This window comes from Psammomys obesus, unplaced genomic scaffold (assembly GCF_907164565.1).
Source record: "Psammomys obesus unplaced genomic scaffold, mPsaObe1.curated_primary_1811, whole genome shotgun sequence".
Classification (NCBI taxonomy): Eukaryota; Metazoa; Chordata; class Mammalia; order Rodentia; family Muridae; genus Psammomys; species Psammomys obesus.
This window is the reverse complement of record NW_026586662.1, coordinates 1,739,944-1,758,568: the sequence shown is the minus strand read 5'-3', so window position 1 is coordinate 1,758,568 and position 18,625 is coordinate 1,739,944. Positions and strand designations below refer to the sequence as shown.

Sequence of the window (18,625 nt, the reverse complement as noted above, 5' to 3'; positions counted from 1 at the left end):
TTTTTTTTTTTTCAATAGGGCTAACCTGTTGCAAATATAATATATACAATGCCCAAATGTTCCCAGATGTGTCCAATAGGAGTATTCAATCTGGCTTCGCCATCCATTTTCTAGGGGAGAGGATGTCACTGAGTTGAGGTATTGCTAAATTATTCACACTGTTCTTGAATTCCTGCTCTCTGCCATCAATCCGTAACTCTTGTACCCATTTCTGTTTTTATCACACCCTTTCTGAAAACCTCAAAACTCAGTCAAACCATCTCTTCTCTCTTTTCCTCATCTCCTTCTGTACATTTATAAAAGTGCTCACCCATGTATATCAGATACACGCAAACCTTCCAGTCTCTACTATCACTGAAAACCTCACACCCCAACCTGCCTTCCTCGGATACCTCCAATGGCTCTTGGTCTCTCTACAAAAAGCAACTGTTTATTTAGCTCTGTCCCTCACCCCTGTGTCTTTTCATTAAATTAGCACACAGTCTTGACTATCCTGTGTCCTACCTATAACATCTTCCAGCTGAGCCTACTATTTCGTTATAGTATTGGGATGTGTCTTTGTCTCTGACCTCTAGTCCCATTAGCGCTGATGCTGTCCCACTTGCTGTCCCTCAGCCTTCTTCAGTCTCCTTTGTTCCTGCTCAGTCTTGGATGCTGGGTTTTCTGTGTCTAAATGCCTCAGGCTTCTTTCACTCTAATGAACAGCTGAGGCCCAGGGAAACCTTGCTTTATTCCAGCCCCTGGACTCACTTTCAAAGACCACTTTGTCTAAGCTTCTACAACTTCTGATGTGCTTCGCCTCTGGCTTTATCTCCCCTTCTGGGTCCCATCCTTGCTCTTGGCATCTGATCAACTGATGCAGCCTGAGAACGACAGCTTTTCCAACCTTCAGTGATTTTTCAAGGACTCAGTTAGGCAGCCTTCCAGACCTCCAGCTCCTCTTTCCTGCCAGGCCAGTTCCCAATCCCTCATCACAGGCAGCGCAAGTGTCAGCTTCTCTTACAAACATTTTCTAACTCACATTCTCAAGCTGAGCTTGGAATTGTGCAGAAACTGGCTGTTTCTTTCTACTGTAACACATAACAGACTCACAGAAATGTTTACCTGCTACCCATGTTTTCCAACCAGATTAGGTAACCCTACAAGCCAGTAATTTTGTATTTCTTACAAAAGTAAACGAAGGAAATGGAGTAATGGACAGAATAAAGGAACGAGGCTGGAGAGGTGGCTTAGAGGTTAAGATCACGTGCTGCTCTTACAAGTGACCAGAGCTGCTTCCCACCACACTGGGCAGCTCCTAAGTGCCTTGTACTCAATCTCTAGGGCATATGACACACTCTTCTGGCCTCCTGGGGTACTGTACTCTTTTGCACATACACTCTCAAAACACACATGTACACACATAAAAAATTAAATTTTAAAGAAAAACAGACAAAACCAGGCTTACTGGTAAGTAGAATATTACAAGAAAAAAACTGACACTGTATTTCAGGAGAAACGGTACCCACGGGTGTAAGTTTGCAGCATCTTCTAAAAATGACAGGTAGGAAAAGTGCTAGATAGGAAAAGTCAATTTTTGAAGCAACCTTCCCCAGAAAAGAACAGCAAGAATTAAGAGTTAACACTACTCCTGGGACTGGGGGCCATGCAAGGTAATTTGAGATCTCAAAGCTGTCATTGCCATGAAAGAGCTCAGTGATAGCCAAGCTGAGAAACATTGAGTGCAACCAGAGAACCTCCCAATAGTTGCAGAACTATACACAGGAAAGAATCGTGAATTATAACATCATACCAGCTTTGGGAGAATGGTAACCAAAAAGTCTAAGTGCTTCAGATTTCAGCCTTAGAAGTGTTTAGAATTAAAAGACATGGAGAAGGGCTTAGTGGAATGTGCTTGGTAAAATAATGTTTAACTAAGGATGTTAGAGGAAGGCAGATTTCCTATTGCTTCTGTTACCTATTTCCAAAAGTCAATTCTCTTTTTAAGTAAGTAACATCTTGATAATGCCAGTGTTTCCTTTGTTGCTTTGGACTGTTTTCTTTTGTTTTAAGATAAGGTCTTACTATCTCACCCTGACTGAACTCAAACTCATGGCAATCTTCCTACCTCTTAAGTACTGAAATTAGAGGATTTTTTTAAGAAAATGGTTTGTTATTTTATAGGTGTCTCAGTTACTTTTTTTATTGCTGTGAAGAGACACCATGACCAAAACAAAGTTTATAAAAGAAAGCATTAAATGGGGGCTTGCTGACAGTTTAAGAGGGTTAGTCCATTATCATCATGGAGGTAAGCATCACATCAAGCAGGCAGGCATGGTGCTGAAGTCCTAAGAGCTTACATCTGATTCACAAATTGGAGGCAGAGAGAGAGAGAGAGAGAGAGAGAGAGAGAGAGAGAGAGACTGGGCCTGGCATGCACTTTTGAAACCTCAAAGTCCCCCACCTGTGTCACACCTCCCACAAGAAAGCCATATCTCCTAATCCTTCCAAAAACACTTCCACTAGCTAGTAACCAAGTATTCAAAATCTATGAGGCTATGGAGGCCATTCTCATTTAAACTACCGCAATACACTATGACAACCAGTCTGAATTATAGATGATAAATATTCTTTACATAAATGATATTAAGTCATTTGATAGTATATAAATTCCCTATTTGCTATAACTTAAGATAGATATACATATATGCATACAAATGTACCTTACATTTAGCAATCTGTAACTTCTACTAACAAAATAAACATTTTCAATGACAAATGACTGATTAAGGATAAATGAATTCAAATTTTTAACATATAGAGAACGGATGTTCTTTTTTGTTTTTGGTTTTTTTAGACCCTGGCTGTCCCTGGAACTCACTAATAGACCAGGCTGGACTTGAATTCACAGAGATCCACCTACCTCTGCCTCTGTGTCCCAAGTGCTGGGAATAGAGGTGTGCACCACCACTGCCCAACTGACAAAGAATGTCCTCAAGGCCAGGCTGGGCTATGCAAAGAGCCTCTGTCTCACCACACACTTTGGTAACAGTACATAGAAAATCAAACTGAGCAAGAAGCTTACTCTCTGCCAGCTATCTTTCATAGGACTGAAGGTGCTGTGAAGGTTATAGGCAAAATAATAATAATAATAATAATAATAATAATAATAATAATAATAATAAACTGTGTGACTCATCTGTGAGTTACAATGACAATCAGCATGAAAGTTATAAAGGTGACCAATCACTTTCTGATTAGATTTTAAGGCCCATCCCACAAAAGGAAACACACATCTGGCACAGTAAATCTGGCCAAGAACTTACAATTGGGAGGCTCACAGACCCAGGGATAAACCTACCAGTATTATTCTGCTAAATGAACACAGTCTGAAGTTGACTCCTAAGTTCGTATCTCTTGATCCATAGATTACTATAGCTCTCAACCCTCATCAGGGAAGCTTCTCTGTACAATGGACAGCAGGTAGCTTAGAAACTCCCAATGGCTTTCATGCAGAGAGTAAGCATTTGTGGCGTGCTCGTTCACAAGGGCTTTGCATCACACCCCTTCCCTATAAGGCTCAGCAACCATCGTGGAAAAGGGAGTGGGAAGAATGTTAGAGCCACAGGAAAACTGGAGCAAAACAGTGTCTTATGAGCATGAGAAGGCCACTGCACTAGTGAGCCCACGGTAATATGGCTGCTTGAACAAGATCAAACCAGTCAACACTCCAGCCTAGAGGGGGAAGGGAGCCACAAGGCTCTCCTCCTAGCTGAGGAGCTATCCACAGCTGATTGCTTCTGCGATGAAGAGTCCAATTTCTTTAAGTGTGTGGTCCCTTGTAGGTGGACTGTCCTCCCGTGGACAGACCCACATCCATGAGTAAATGAACAACACAAACTGGACCTAACAGGTCATAAAAAGTATTTAAAAGAGAGAAAACATGACGTTGGGTGAAGGTAAGGGGGGAGGACTTAAAGGAAGAGGTAGCAGGTGAATATGGCCAAAATATCTTGTATGAAACACTCCAAGAATTAATAAAAATACTGTATTTAAAATTTAAAAACAAAATTTTTTATATATATTTAAAAACACCATCCATCTCAAAAGATTGAAATTACAAGCTGGAATGTAGCTCACAGCACACCCCTGCCCAGAATACATGAGACTCTGGGTTTGATCTCTAGCAAACCCCAAGTAAATAAATTCATAAAAATCAAAAAATGTTGACTTAAAGACATACAGAAAAATAACAACACTTTAAAAATATTTTTATGGTTGCTCCAAAAAGTATACAACTGGGGGAGGAAGGGTCATGTACTAAGGCCTAGCATGTCTCAGCCATACTAGGCAAGCACTCTAACACTGCACCATACTTCCAGCTCTGTTTCTAGTTATTATTTTGAGACAGGGTATCATTATGTGGCTAAGGTTGGCCTTTAGCTCACTTTATAGCCCAGGTAGGCCTTAAATTTGTGATTTTCCCTGACCCCCAGTCTCTCAAGTAGGTGAGATGACAAGCCTTCAAGACCAGGCTTGGCTAGAACAGTATTCTTAAAATGTTAATCAAGAACAAAACCTTACCTAAAATATAAGTAACTCATGCTTGCATTTGGAGAAGCTGCTAGGTGTTGAGATGGATAAACTCAGGAAGGCGTGTTTATGCTTTCCTATAACATTGTAAGTTAAGGGAGCAACTAATATATCCGTATCTTCTACAGCATGCTCTACTTCTGTTCTTATATCCTACATGGTCAGCTAAATGGCACAATAGAGTCTGTGTTTTAATTCTGCAGAAGGAAAACAGTTTACCTTACCCACTTTGTATTCAACCTACCAGATGATATTCTGTTTCTCCTGAACTCCTTTTCAGTACAGCTGACAGTGGCCAAGACACTGGAAAAATCTGATAAGACACTGAAATGTGGGACTAGAGAGATGCTCTTGCAGGGGACCTGGATTCAGTTCCCAGTGCCCACATGGTGGCTCACAACTGTCTGTAACTAGATCTGATGCTCATCTTCTGGTCAGTATGTACACAATACATTTACATTCATGCAGACAAAACACCAAAAACACATAAAAATAAGACCATTAACCGCAGACTGAAAAATTTCAAGTATGACAGTATAGGGAGAAGAATAAAAAAAAATCTATGAAGCAGCAGCTAATAATGAGACAAAAATGGGGAAATAACTATATATGCTAGACACCTACACAAAAATTGTCTAAGCACCAACTATTTGTCAAACACTCATCCTTCACTTCCTGTTTGAGTCCCCAAATCCTACACAAAAATAGCACAATTGCTTAGCCCCATTTTGAGGCTGATAGTTTAAGTTTCCTTCCAAAAATTACAAAGAAGAAGAAAAAGTAACTCACTTTCAAGGAAAGCACATACATCCTCTCTCACGTTTACTGGCTGAAGAAAACAATCTTTCAGTTACTTGATGGCTATGGAATGTGAGTCCTATGGAAGGCCAATATAAACTATGAACTGGGAACAAGACAGGAAGTAACAGAGATAATGATGGAAGTGCAGAGGTCTCATCAAGATATTGCCACTGATTTGTATGCACAAAGTCAAAGGCTCTACAGACAAGAAAGGACAGTGAGGAAAGGCTGAGGCAGAATTCAATATAGTTAAGCTAGAACCCTTTATTATTAGCTCATATGGATTTGCCCCAACAGCCACTTAAAATCTAACCACACTGGCTCCTGACTCTAGCTTCCAAATCTTCAGGGAATCTCTGAAACTAATGTAGCAACTTCATTAGTCATACTGCCCCTGCTGAAGTTACTTATGTTTGTGCCTGGCACAAACAGCATCCTCCGAGAGCAAATGCTTTGTAGCTGAAGCTTTGTTTTCAGGGCCCTTTCAAATCATAGCATGACATCAATCAAACTCTGGACCATTAATAATTTTCCTTTTGGGGGCTGGAGGGGTGGCTCAACAGTTAAGAGCACTTCCAGAGAACCTGGGTTCTATTCCCAGCACTCACCTGGCAACTCACACCTGGCTGTAACTCCAGTTCCAGAGCTTCTGACACCCTCACACAGTACAAGCAAAACACCAATAAACATAAAATAAAAATACTTAAAAATTTTTAATTCCTTTTGCCAGTCTTTGTTTTGTAACTGTATTCCTACAGATAACTGACCTAAGCCCAACACTAAATTATCAAATCACTGTGTCAGAAAGTCTCACTTCCTGTTCTAATGTTTTAGATAATTGACAGAAATCCATGTACATGTGCTAATAATTACAGAGAATGGCCCTTATTAACCCAAACGAAAAAGTCTTGGTTTTGTTTTGATTGTATTTTGTTGTTTTTTGTTTCTGTATTTTCCTTTTTAGAGAAAAGAAATTTCACCTATAAGAAAATGGAGGGGGGATTCAGCAACACATAAATACACATCAGATGGACAGACGTGACAGCGCTCTGACCTGGCCATGCAAATGAAGGTCACTGCTATTGCTGACTGACCACTCCCAATCCTATTCCATAAACCAAATGGCCATCCTTGCTGGATTTAGGTTACTTCAAAAGCTCAAATTCTATTCTCACTAGGTTTTAAGTTTGGCCGAAGTGAAAACAGACTTCCAAGGAGCCCAGTGTACTGATGGACAAGTCCAAACCCACCTCAGGAGATGGACCTGGTTAAACACAGTAGGCCACAGAACACAATAAAGAGACATTAATGTGGGAAGGAACTTGCAGGGGGCAGTAGCAGAGTGGGTGGCAGATGAGAAAGTGTGGGTGAGAACAGTCAGAATCACTGTGTGTGTGTGTGTGTGTGTGTGTGTGTGTGTGTCAGTATAACACTGTCAAAAGAAACACAAGATTTTTTTTATGCCTCCTATGTGATTCCAGTGGTATCTCTAACTTCCCCGAACATGGCAGGAACAACTGCATTTCCTTGAAAGTACTAAATGCATACTGACATAGAGGCAGAGCAACCATCAACTACCTTTTTGCTCCCAAAACACTGGATTTGTTACAGTGTTAAGCTAAGATTCAATACTTAAATACCTAGAAAAATAAATTCTGCTTAATAAAAAGAATTTGACATTTGGGAACTGAGGTTCATCTGAATTTCAAGTAAATAATTTTCTAAGTTGTAACACACCTCCCATGGAAAGGCAGCTTCAAGAGGAATCATTTTACGTAAAGAGAGTAACAACACTCATTTTACAGGTAAGGAAACTAAAGACCCAGGGATCTGTGGCCTAATAAACCTGAGATCACAGAGTTAACAAGCAGCACAGCAGGGACTCAGGCCAAGCCACTTCGGGCCTAGAGCACGCACCATTTGGTAATATTTATTCACGCTCTACCCACTAAGTGAAGGCAGGGCTAGTTCCAGTGCACTCGAGGGTACAGGGGAAAAGATGAGCACTGCCACTTGGGATAGAAAGGTCAACACAGAAACTGACAAGGGGGAAAAAAAAAACATTCAGTTACCACATGTAATGCTTTTCGGTTTGGAAAAGCCCCAGGTTGTTTGGGGGAGGGGAGGAGGGCTCAACTTGGTGTGGGGAACCAGAGTGAAAAGAAGATAATACTAAAAACAAAAGGTAGGCAGAAGGGGCCAGATGGCAGAAGCCCTTCACAATGCCACAGTAAGGAGTTAGAGTCAGTGATTCGGTCATTTTAGTCTAGGGAATCACATAATTAGGTGTACCTTTTTGAGGAAAGTACTCATTTTGATAGGACGAAGATGCAGAAATGCAGAGAAGAAACAAGGAGAGCCTAATCTAAAAGACTGGCAACAGAGATTTGAGTGATGAGGTTGATCCCACAGAGAAGTGACAAACCTGACAAGACACAAATCAGGAAAGGAGTGGGGAGGTCACGACTGCTTCTGTGGTGTTTGGGTAACAAAGCAGACAATACTCACTGTACAATGGGAGCTCTGAGTCCCTCAGGTTAGGGATGTTGGGCTGGAGTTGGGTACCATAGGTCACTGTGGGCCGTGTAAGAGGAGCTACTTAAAGTTGGAAATGTGTGTAGTTACCCTGGGGACAGCTGGGGTAGAGGTGCTGACCTGGTTACAAGTGATTAAGAGTGTACACACGGGATCCATGGCCCTGGATAAAACCTGCAGAACACTATGCCAATACTTTCGTGGGTGGAATGGATCGCTAGATGGTTGCATAGATTAAGAAAGAAATATGTTTTATTGACAAGGGACATTCATTAGATTTAGCTCATGGAAATAAAATGCTGAGCCAACGAACTCATACGGGACATGGAGAGGAATATATGAGATGTGAAGGATAAGACTGCAGAGTGTTTACATTCTAGGACCACAGAATGGTGAGCCAGAAACAGCTGGAGCTAAACTCCTCAGAGCACGAGGTTCATAAGGCAGCTCCAGTGCTCCACACCCATAGTAATAACATTTTAATTTGAAATAGGTGCACAAAAATGAAGTGAAAAAGATTTAGTGTTGGGATAACACACAGTCGGTCTAGCTGAACCTTCCTTGGAGAAGGGGGAGAAAGGGTTGGCTAGCCATGGCTCGCCATATGAGTGTTGAACAGAGGACAAGATCACAAGGGGAGGGGCTTGGGTTACAGATCAAATGAACTGTATTAAGTCCACAAGCTCACAGACTTCTTAAGTCCAGCAGAGTCTCTGACCTGCAGCTCATGTACTCAGAAGTATAAATACACTGGTGTTATAGATCCGTGTCACCTCACCTACTTACCGCCACTACAGGAGAACTAAAGGCTATTAACAAACTGCCACTGTTGGCAACTGTGTCAGTTCGCAGCCTTGCTTGATTTCCTTACTCCAGAGCCTAAGCGGATTAAGTCCGTTCAAAGCAATTAGGTGATGAAAGCACACACAGTACTGCAGGCTTACTGGTCTTTCCACTTCACCCAGCCTTTTGTCCACTAGCAAGTCAAAGCAAGCCTCTAAAACTTTAATTGGAGGATGCTGTCCTGATTCCAAATAGCTCAGGAGCTTCCAACTGGACAAAGCACTACAAAGAAACTGTACCACAACCTCGCCTTTGCCACCTTGCTCCAGGCCAGAGCTTCTGACTACACCATTTGCTTGGCCTCAGACCCTTTTTTTTTTTTCTTTTGTATTTTACAAACTGTTACCTTATCCTGAATGTATAAACTAAAATATCATCTCAGAGACACAGTCCTAGATGTGTCCTAAAAGGAAATCCCCTTGTTACTGTCACTGTCCTGTTCATTTCCTTTATAACAAAAACTGCATTAATGTACCTCTTTGTTCATCTGAGGATTATATTTTATTCTTGTTCACAAGAACAAGAAATATAGTTGTATTTACTTAGTGCTTAGTCACAAGAGTCACGATTCACATGAGTCTTGTTCTAAAGGATGAGAAATACATTTGATTTGTTCAGTGCTCAGTAAAGCACCTAACTTGAAGGACACACTCATGGAATTCCTGGTGCAGGGAAGAAGAGGAGAAATAACGAACACAGCGGACCCACAACAAGTTTCTGAAGAAGTGGCAGAGCTGGGAAGAAGCACTAAGAACCACTGCGGAACACTGGGTGCTAGAAAATGTTATTTGACAGCTCATAAAACTGGGTTTAAATATCAAATTATTACCATTAAAAGTTAAAAACTAGGGGTCTGGAGAGATGACTCAGTGATTAAAAGCACTGTATGCTGTTCTAAAGGACCTGGGTTCAATTCCCAGCACCCACATGGCAGCTTACAACTGTCTATAACGCCAATTCTAAGGGATCTAACATCTTCACACTAATGCACATGAAATAAAATAAAGTATTTTTTTAAAAAGTTAGAAACTTCAGAAAACGAGGCAGGGCTGGGAGATGGCTCAGTGGGTAAAGGTTCTTCTTGCCAAGCCTGACAACCTCAGTTCAATCCCTAGAGCCTTATGTGAAAGGAGAGAACCAATTAATACAATGTATCCAAGATCAGTGTGTGCTGACACCCATTTACACAGCGGCATGTGTATGCAGGTGCGCATACATACGATTAGTTGATTAGTTAATTACCATAAAAATAATGAAATCCTAGTAGAGCAACATTCTCATGAAATATTTAGTAGAATTTTGCTCTTTGGGGGAAGCAAACATTTAATGGGCACTTTAAACATTATTTCATAGAGTAATGTTCATTAAGAAATGCATCATTTTAACTTTTGAGAAGCAGCAGTTCCATCCCTCCCTCCCTGAAGTCTGGCCCTGTGATACTTTCCTTGGAATGATTGTTTTCAACTTATAAAATAAACATCCTGAAAAATTAAACCAACAATAACTGTTACTGATTCTATCTCTACATAAATATTATTTACAAATAAATGTGAACTCAGAGTATACATGAAATGATTTTAAATTCCTTCTTCATACTCATTTTAAAAATAGGATGCATGCCCACCTAATTAAATATAAACACACAGACTGTTCTGATGAACTCCGGCAGACCTCCCAGGGTCTAAACAACCGCATAGAACCCTATAGTAACACTGACCTCATCATACAGGTGTATACATTTGGCAAATGTCAAAAATTATTTTTGAATAAATGATATATACACACACACACACATTTGTATATACCTCTTCAGCTTTTAAAACAAGTTACCTCATTTTACTGTGCAAATGTTTTAATTCACAGTCACAGTTTTTAAATACATAAAATATGGTGCATTTCAAATTACTGTGCACATCACTCATTCATCTGCCAATCATGTTTAAGACTGAGTTACACTGTTAAAAGGAAAACTTCTTTAACTAAAAGGATAAAATTCAGTAACTTTTATAAACTGAATAGATAATTACATAATTTGGACTCTTATCCAGTATCTTACAACGTTTACTAATGAGTATGAAATATACAATAAAACAGTAATGAGCTAAAAATTGCTTTTGTTTGGAAACATTCACAATCATACTCTGAAACACGGGTAACCTCTTTGGAGATGGTAAATACAGATTAGCTTGTTGTGCAGTGTCTCGGTTTGGAGAAGCACACCTGGCAGCAAGCAAGGAAGGACGGCAAGGATGATCACAGCAAGTGTGAGCCCTTCTCTGTCCTTTCCTCGCTAACTCAGGGGCAGTGCCATGGCAGAGGAGAAACACTGTTTTGGAAAATGCTTCCTAATGCTTCTGCAGCTTGATAATTATAACCCACTAGGGAGAACACATAACAAGAGTAAAAGCATTCCAAGAGCAAAGAGCCCGGAAGAGCACACAAAACCTAGACCCAAGGAGTATAATTATACAGACCAAGTGAGAAGTCATCAACATGCAGCTTTAGTCATTTAAGTGTCATAGCCAGGATACAATGGAATAAAATTACAATGGTTGTGGTAGTCAAAAGTTTGTTAGGGGAAACAGTGAGAATTTTAATGAATTCAGTCATGGAATGATTATGAATTCCTCCTGTTTGGAAGTATAATATTTTGGATAAATCTCAAAATTACAATTAAAGTTGTAACTGAACTCCTTCAGAGTTTTTTGTTTGTTTGTTTGTTTGTTTGTTTTTCAGGACAGAGTTTCTTTGTGTAGCCTTGGCTGTCCTGGAACTCACTCTGTAGACCAGGCTAACCTGGAATTCAAAGATACACCTGCCCCTGCCTCCCAAGTGCTGGGATTAAAGGATTGTGCCACCACACTCAGCCCTTCAGAGTTATTTAATTGATATGTGAGGCCACTTTAGAAGAGGTTCCAAATCCCTGAAAGTATTGATGTGTAACCATTTTTTTTTTTACCATTCCGGTATTCCAAAATTTAAAGTTCATTAATAGAAATTGATTTATAAACCACAAATGTTAGTGTTATGTAAATTCTTATATTATCTTTTTAAAAAAATTAATGTCATGTACCCAGCCTTAGTTGCATCTTTATTATTTTACCATCTATACTTCTTCTTTGGATTGCTTTTTCAATTTTTTTTCACAATTTATTCATTATATATCCCAACTGAAGCCTCCTCCCTCAACTTCTCCCAGTCCCATCCTCCCTCCCACTTCCTCCCTAACCCCTTCCCCTAGCCCACTGAAAGGGGGAGTTCTCCTCCTCTGATGTCGTCCATAGCTTGTCATGTCTCATCAGGACTGCTTGGATCATCCTCCTCTGTGGCCTGCTACTTTTTAAAATATGCACAGAATTTACTAAAAGTAACCAATCCTTTACAGGTGATCTGTAAAAGGTTTCTGACTCTCTTGACCCAGAAAACCCCACAAAATCACGCAAACCGAGAGGTTCACATCTCTGTGCTCATTTTTAGGACATGTGTGACACTGCCCAGGCCAGCAGGGGCATGCACATTTAGAACGCTGACTGGTTATCTCCAGGATGTCACTTTAAAGAAGCAAGACGTGCTGGTGTACAGCGGAGGCGTCGCTGTGTGTACCCAGGCCGGACAGCGGCGCCAGACAAAACAGAGTGCCAAACCCTAGCTGCACATGCAGAGAGCAACACTGAGCTTAAGGGGTGAGGGGTAAATTCTCTAGTCGTTGACCATATCCAGGTGAACGAGCCACAAAAAGTATTCCACAGAACTTCCCGAGCTCATGGTCAGATTAATCCACACAAGAGCTTGCCTGCCACCTTGACATGGTCCTCACTGATCAGGAACACAAACAGTTCCTAAGCCAGAAGCAGAGGCTGCAGAAGAAAAGGACATCCCAGAAGAACCTTAAGAACCAAAACCTTATAGCACCAGAAGAAATTCAACATAGAATAAATGGGGGAAAGTGACCTTAGAATTCAATGGGTCACAATGAACCTACTGCTGGAGTCTCATTTAGAATAGGCATTATTGACAATTATCCCCAAACCACTCAGCTACTTCCAATTTTGGAGGTGAAGAAAGTATATTCCAACACCAGTCAGAAAATCTCTGCAAAGTACTGTATCCCTGCAAGAACTTCCATCCAGCAACTGCAGTTTTATATTAAATGACTATCCTATGAAAATGTATGCTGTCTTCTACACAAAAAGACCTAGAGTGAGTGAAGCCTTAACTCAAGGCCTGTAGGCTTGTATCTCTGACATCCTCCGATTCACACTCAGATGAGCAGTCTCAGCAAGTTACTCTACAGTCACCTGCTCTGAACACAACCCAGTGTGCCAGTGACCCATCAAAACATGGTTATCTAATAAAATACTCCAGACATGAGAATGTATGATTCCAAATGATCTTCAAGAACCTTTCCATTTATTTATTAGTAGTAGTAACGGAGAGTAAGGCTTAGAATTCTGATTTCTAGTACAGCTAGTCCTATAAATGGGAAAGTAACTAAATGTGTACGTCTTCATGAGTACTACCGGGCATAAAACTTGGCAAACTATCCCTGAATTCTCCATATGTTACATGTAAACTTAAACCAAAACACCTGGATATGCCACACAGACTCACAAAATTATTTTTGGATCTGAAACTTAAATTTCCACTCAAGTTTTCCACATGTGTCTCTGGATGAAATGAGCTGTTACTCTGTATCTCTAAAGGAGTTTTACAGCAGAAGATAAGTTTCACTGCCTTGCCAAAGAGATTTATGTGTCTATGCATAAATTTGGCCGACCCTTAGATTTTGATGTAAAGAACTGACGCTTGAATCATGTCTACATTTTTTCCATTCTCCACATTTTTCCCAATTAAGGTGATGCTTGAGAAATAAAATACTTTGGAATTCTAAACTCCTCTGGGCACACACTGAATCAATGGTACTTATGGTATGGGAGACTCGACCTCACTCCTCTTTAGTACATGTCCCACACACATTTTCAAAAGTGCAGCATCTGTCCTACTCAGCAAGAAAATAATTTGAACTTGTAGCTCCACAGATGTTCACCACCAGCATCTCCACTGCCAATGGCAACCAGTTTTTTCCTAAAGAAAGGTCCAAAACTGCACTGAAGAGAGTTAAAAACTAACTCGTCCAGACATTCTACCTTGTTTCAGAGCTTTGAAGAACATCTACTGTTGCACTCTCTTCCTAATACCCTTAAAACACAATCAATACAAATTGTGAGCTTATTTTAAAAGTAATGAAACAAATGAACAAGAGCACCTGCGTAGAACATGTACAAATAAAAACGGAAGGTGTTACTACAAATGAATGGCAAAGTTTATTAGCATCGAACAATAAATCACTCTTTTCAAAGTATTAAAAACAAAATCAGTGATGTGATGTTTAAAAGAATCTCTGAAGTTTACAGAGTAAGTGAGATGTGTAAGGCTATTCTACTTCCTGGTTGTAAAAAGTCACCTTAACATGTCTCATCTTTTTTTTTTTTTTTTTCTTTTCAATAGCCTCTCATTATGTCATTCTTGCTGGCCTAGAACTCACTGTGTAGACCAGGCTGGCTTTAAACTCAAGAGATCCACCTTCCTATGTCTCCTGAATACTCGGATTAAAAGCGTGTGCCACCACAACCAGCTGTGTCTGACAAGTCTAATGTGGCTTAATTCAAGAAAAGCAAACTCAAATAAGCATGGCCTCAGCTCGCCTGGGCAGCTCTGCTAGGCAGCAACACCTGAATCCAAAATGACTCTTCCCATCAACATCCATCTGGCCCATTTTCTAAGAGTCAGCTCCACCAGCCTCTGATGGGAACCTCAGGACCCATGGGCCCTGGACTGCCTACAGGTTTGCATTTTGATGTCTCAGTAATAAGTAGAACCCTGTTAAGCTACCGAGGTGCCTGCAAGACACTGAAGCTGCATGCGCTCCCTAAAATTAACTGCTTACGTTTCAACCCCAGGGTTAGGGTGTGAAGAAGCAGGGCCTTTCAGACGTGATCAGGTCATGGAGCCCCAAGACCAGGATTAGTACTGTAGGCATCTACATGAAAAGCTTCACAGAGTGCTCTGTTTTATCACATGGAGACATGACAAGCAACCAGCCAGTGACCCATACCCAGAAGGCAAACCTCTCCAGACCCCAACCATGCTAATCCCAGGCCCCAGGAGAGATAGAAAGAAGACTCTCTGGTCAAGAAGTCACTACATTTATGGAGGTTTGCTACAGCCTCGGGTTTGACTGAAACAATACCATGGGGTTATTTCAAAGGTTGAGCATATAGCCTGAACTTACTCAAAATGGCCATGAAACCAGGCACCTTTCCATAAGCAACACACACTTACTTTATAATCAGTTGCTAAGCTACTAAAGTAGTTCTAACTTAAGTAGAATTAGTATCAAACACCTATATGATACATCATTTAAACAATCTGGATGTTTCTATTCAATTAACCATTCACTTCATGGTTAACAGTTATATTCCCCACTATGTAAAACAGAAACATTTGGTTGAAGAAATGCTAGCCTCAGTAATTTTTTAAAATATTATTTTAAGCTTTTTTTCTTATTGCTATTTCACAAATCAAATTTAAATTAAAGAGGACACCCTCATCTTGAGATTCTGAACATATTCAGAATGTATTTTCATTAAGTAAGCCATCTTTAGAGTCATAAATGTAACCATCTCTATTTCAAACCCAGGTCATGGTGGTAAATGTATTTATAACATACACTTCCTTATATCAAATTTTAAAAGTGCAGTATTATTGATCAATGACTACTCCAAGAATGTTTTGGAATCCTGAAACGAATTGGTTTATATTTATAAACACTAAATATAGCAAAGGGCATTTTAATATTTTACTGTGGTTCCTCTTAATAGTTCCTTACGTTCTTTAAGAACTTTCCAGAAGGCCAGGAAAGCTGTCATATGTCTTTTATCCCAGCACATTGCAGGCATAGGCAGATGGATGTCTGTAAATTCCAGGGCAGCCTGTTCTACATGATTACTTCCAGGACAGCCAGGGCTACATAACCCCTGTCCCAGCACCCCACATTCCCCCAAAAGTCTTTTCCAGGAGGGGCTGAGGGTGAAAGAGGACTTGTTTAGTATATGATGCAAAGCCCTGAGTTCCAGCACTGAGAAGAATTTTCTAGGAAAAAAATAAAGCAAATCCTAGAAATCTACTAACTGAATCTCTTCAACAATAACATTGATACTCTTCATCATTGTCAAAATTAACACAATGTGATTTGTGTAGCAGATATAATGTACAAACTAAAATAGTAAAAGCTTTAGTAAAAATTCCATAAAATAAAGAGATTGAGGATGTATTCTCTAGCCCCAGCCCTTTTGAGGAGCTATAAGCAGTTAATAATTGCTGGAGAGGAGTGTTATGTAGTAGTTTGATCTAAGAATGAAAGTTCCCATTTTGAAAAGCAGTTTAAGACGTAAGATGTTAAATGGGGAGTTGAAACTTTCAGTCCTGCAGATGTGAACAACTTGATTGCTTTAGGAAGTTCCCCAAACTAACGAGATTCACTATGCTTCTCCCTCCCCAAGCATATGTAAGTAGGAAGAACTGAGAGAGATGCTCAAAAAAGTGTAGCTTCCTGGAAGAAGCAGAGACAAACTAAACTTCCTGGAAAGGGTACTCCCCAACCTGCTGAGCTGCCTGCACCTGGTTTCCAGCTTTCATGACTTGTCATCCATGCTGGGCTGGTTTGGTGAAGCGGCTGTTTTGAGTCATCTCTGCTCCTGTAAGTGACTCCAATCAAATTCATTGTTTCGTGAAGTTGGATTCTGGTGGCATCTATACTTTGGTGTGTCATGAGTTCCCATCTGGGGTAAGCAGACATTTATTTATATCTCCCTAGTGTCTCAGACACAGAGGGAGAATAATTTTTAGGGTACTGTCCCCGGGCAGGTTTTCCTGACTCTAGAGAATGACCCCAAACTCATGTATATTTGGACAGCACTAACTGAATTATCAAAAGGAAGAGAGTCATAAAATTTGGAGGGAGATGGAGAATAAGAAAAGAGAAACTGAGATGGTTATGATCATATTCCATTATATACATGTATAAAGATTAGCTACTACAAAAATATCAGAATCTTTGAAATCCCACCTACTGAGTTCCCTGTCCACACATTAAATTGACTTCTAGATACTTCCATTTGAATGCCCAAAAGACACATAAAATTCTTGCTCTTTTGCAAACATATTCTACTGTTTTAAAGTTGGTGAATAATACCCTCCATTCACTTCAATGTCAAAAATCCTGGGAGTTGTTATAATACCATTAACAATAACTACCATTGAGGAATAGCTACTCTGCATTAAAGATTATTCCAGCTACATTATATGTATTATGCCCAATCCTCACCCTCTTAAAAGCTTCCAAAATAGTTATTATTCTAAGGAACTATGAGGCCAAAAATTCTATTAGTTGCACTTATGGTTTTCTCCAATTGATTTGAGCACTGAACATTGTTTCTACCTTAACTTGCAGAGGACCTGGTTTGGTTCCCAGTACCCACATGGCTTCTCACAGCCATCTGTAACTCTATTTCCAGAGGTTCTAATGCCCTCTCTGGCCTCCATAGGCACCAGGCATGCATGTGGTACACTTATATACATGCAATCAAAACACTCACGCACACAAAATTAAAATTTTAAAATTTTAAGTTTAAAATTTATAGCAAGTATAAATACTTCCAAAGATACCCTATGTCTGATTTATATACCTGTAAAATTAATTTTTGTGAAGCTTTCTGAAAAGGTTCACAAGATATATAGTAAGTAACTTGGGTAACACAGGGAGCTCAGCAGAACAGAAAAAGACAGAGATCTGTCACTGCCATCTGTGTAAAGGTCAGCCATAATCAAGTGTGCTGTCACAAGCAGAGAAAAACACCAAACTGGAAACCCTACATGAATCAAGTGCTGAGGGCACATGGAAACAAAACAACCTAAGCAAGCTCAACAACACTCTGAAAGGTGATTATCCACGACATCCTGACTGAAAGCCAACAAAGTATGCCAATGAGAAGAAATGCTACACAAAACCAATAAATGGATATTGCAGCTTTTTCTCTTAGCAAATATTAGGAGTAGGATTGTTCTTGTAAGAATTGAGTAGGATTATCCATATAAGAATTGATCTGGAAAGCTGGGGACAGAGCTTAGCTGGCAGAGTGCTTGCCTAGCAAAGACACAGCTTTGAGTTCCATTCTTAGCATCACATAAACCAGGTGTTTCAGCACGTGCCTGGGATCCCAGGAAGCAGCGGCAGGAGGATTCTATGCCTTTGTGTAACTCCAAGGGCACCAGGCATGCATAAGCACATACATTCATGCAGGCAAAACAGACACAAATAAGTGAATCTTTAAAAAAATAAAAGCAGATAAGCGACAAGAGGTATATGAAAATTTATTCAACATGATCAATCATCAATGAGATGCTAATTAAAACTACACTCAGCTATCACTTGACACCTTGAAAATGGCTATCTTCAAAATGATGAGAAATATGTTGGCTAGGGTATGAATGAGAAAAAATAAACTGCCCAATGCTAGAAGCAAGGAAAAATACAGCCAGCATAGAGAACAATATAGAGGTTCCTCAAAAAGTTAAAACAAGACACCTATCAATCTCACCATTGAGTACATATCCAAAGAACATGACATCAGCCTGTCAAATAGGTATCACTGCAGTATTATTCACAATACGCAAGATACGGAATCAAATTTAATTTTTGTAATGAACAAGTTAATGAAGGAACACACAGAATGGTGTACTATTCATCCTTATAGACAGAGAGTACCCTGAGCCAGGCACAGTGGTGCACACCTGTAATCCCACCACTCAGGGA

General features: G+C 40.0%; 1 protein-coding gene across 1 annotated transcript in view; it reads right to left on the bottom strand.

Annotated features, from left to right (window-relative positions):
• Positions 1-18,625, bottom strand: part of Me1 (malic enzyme 1) — a 101,097-nt gene that overhangs the window by 65,215 nt on the left and 17,257 nt on the right. The window lies entirely within an intron of this gene.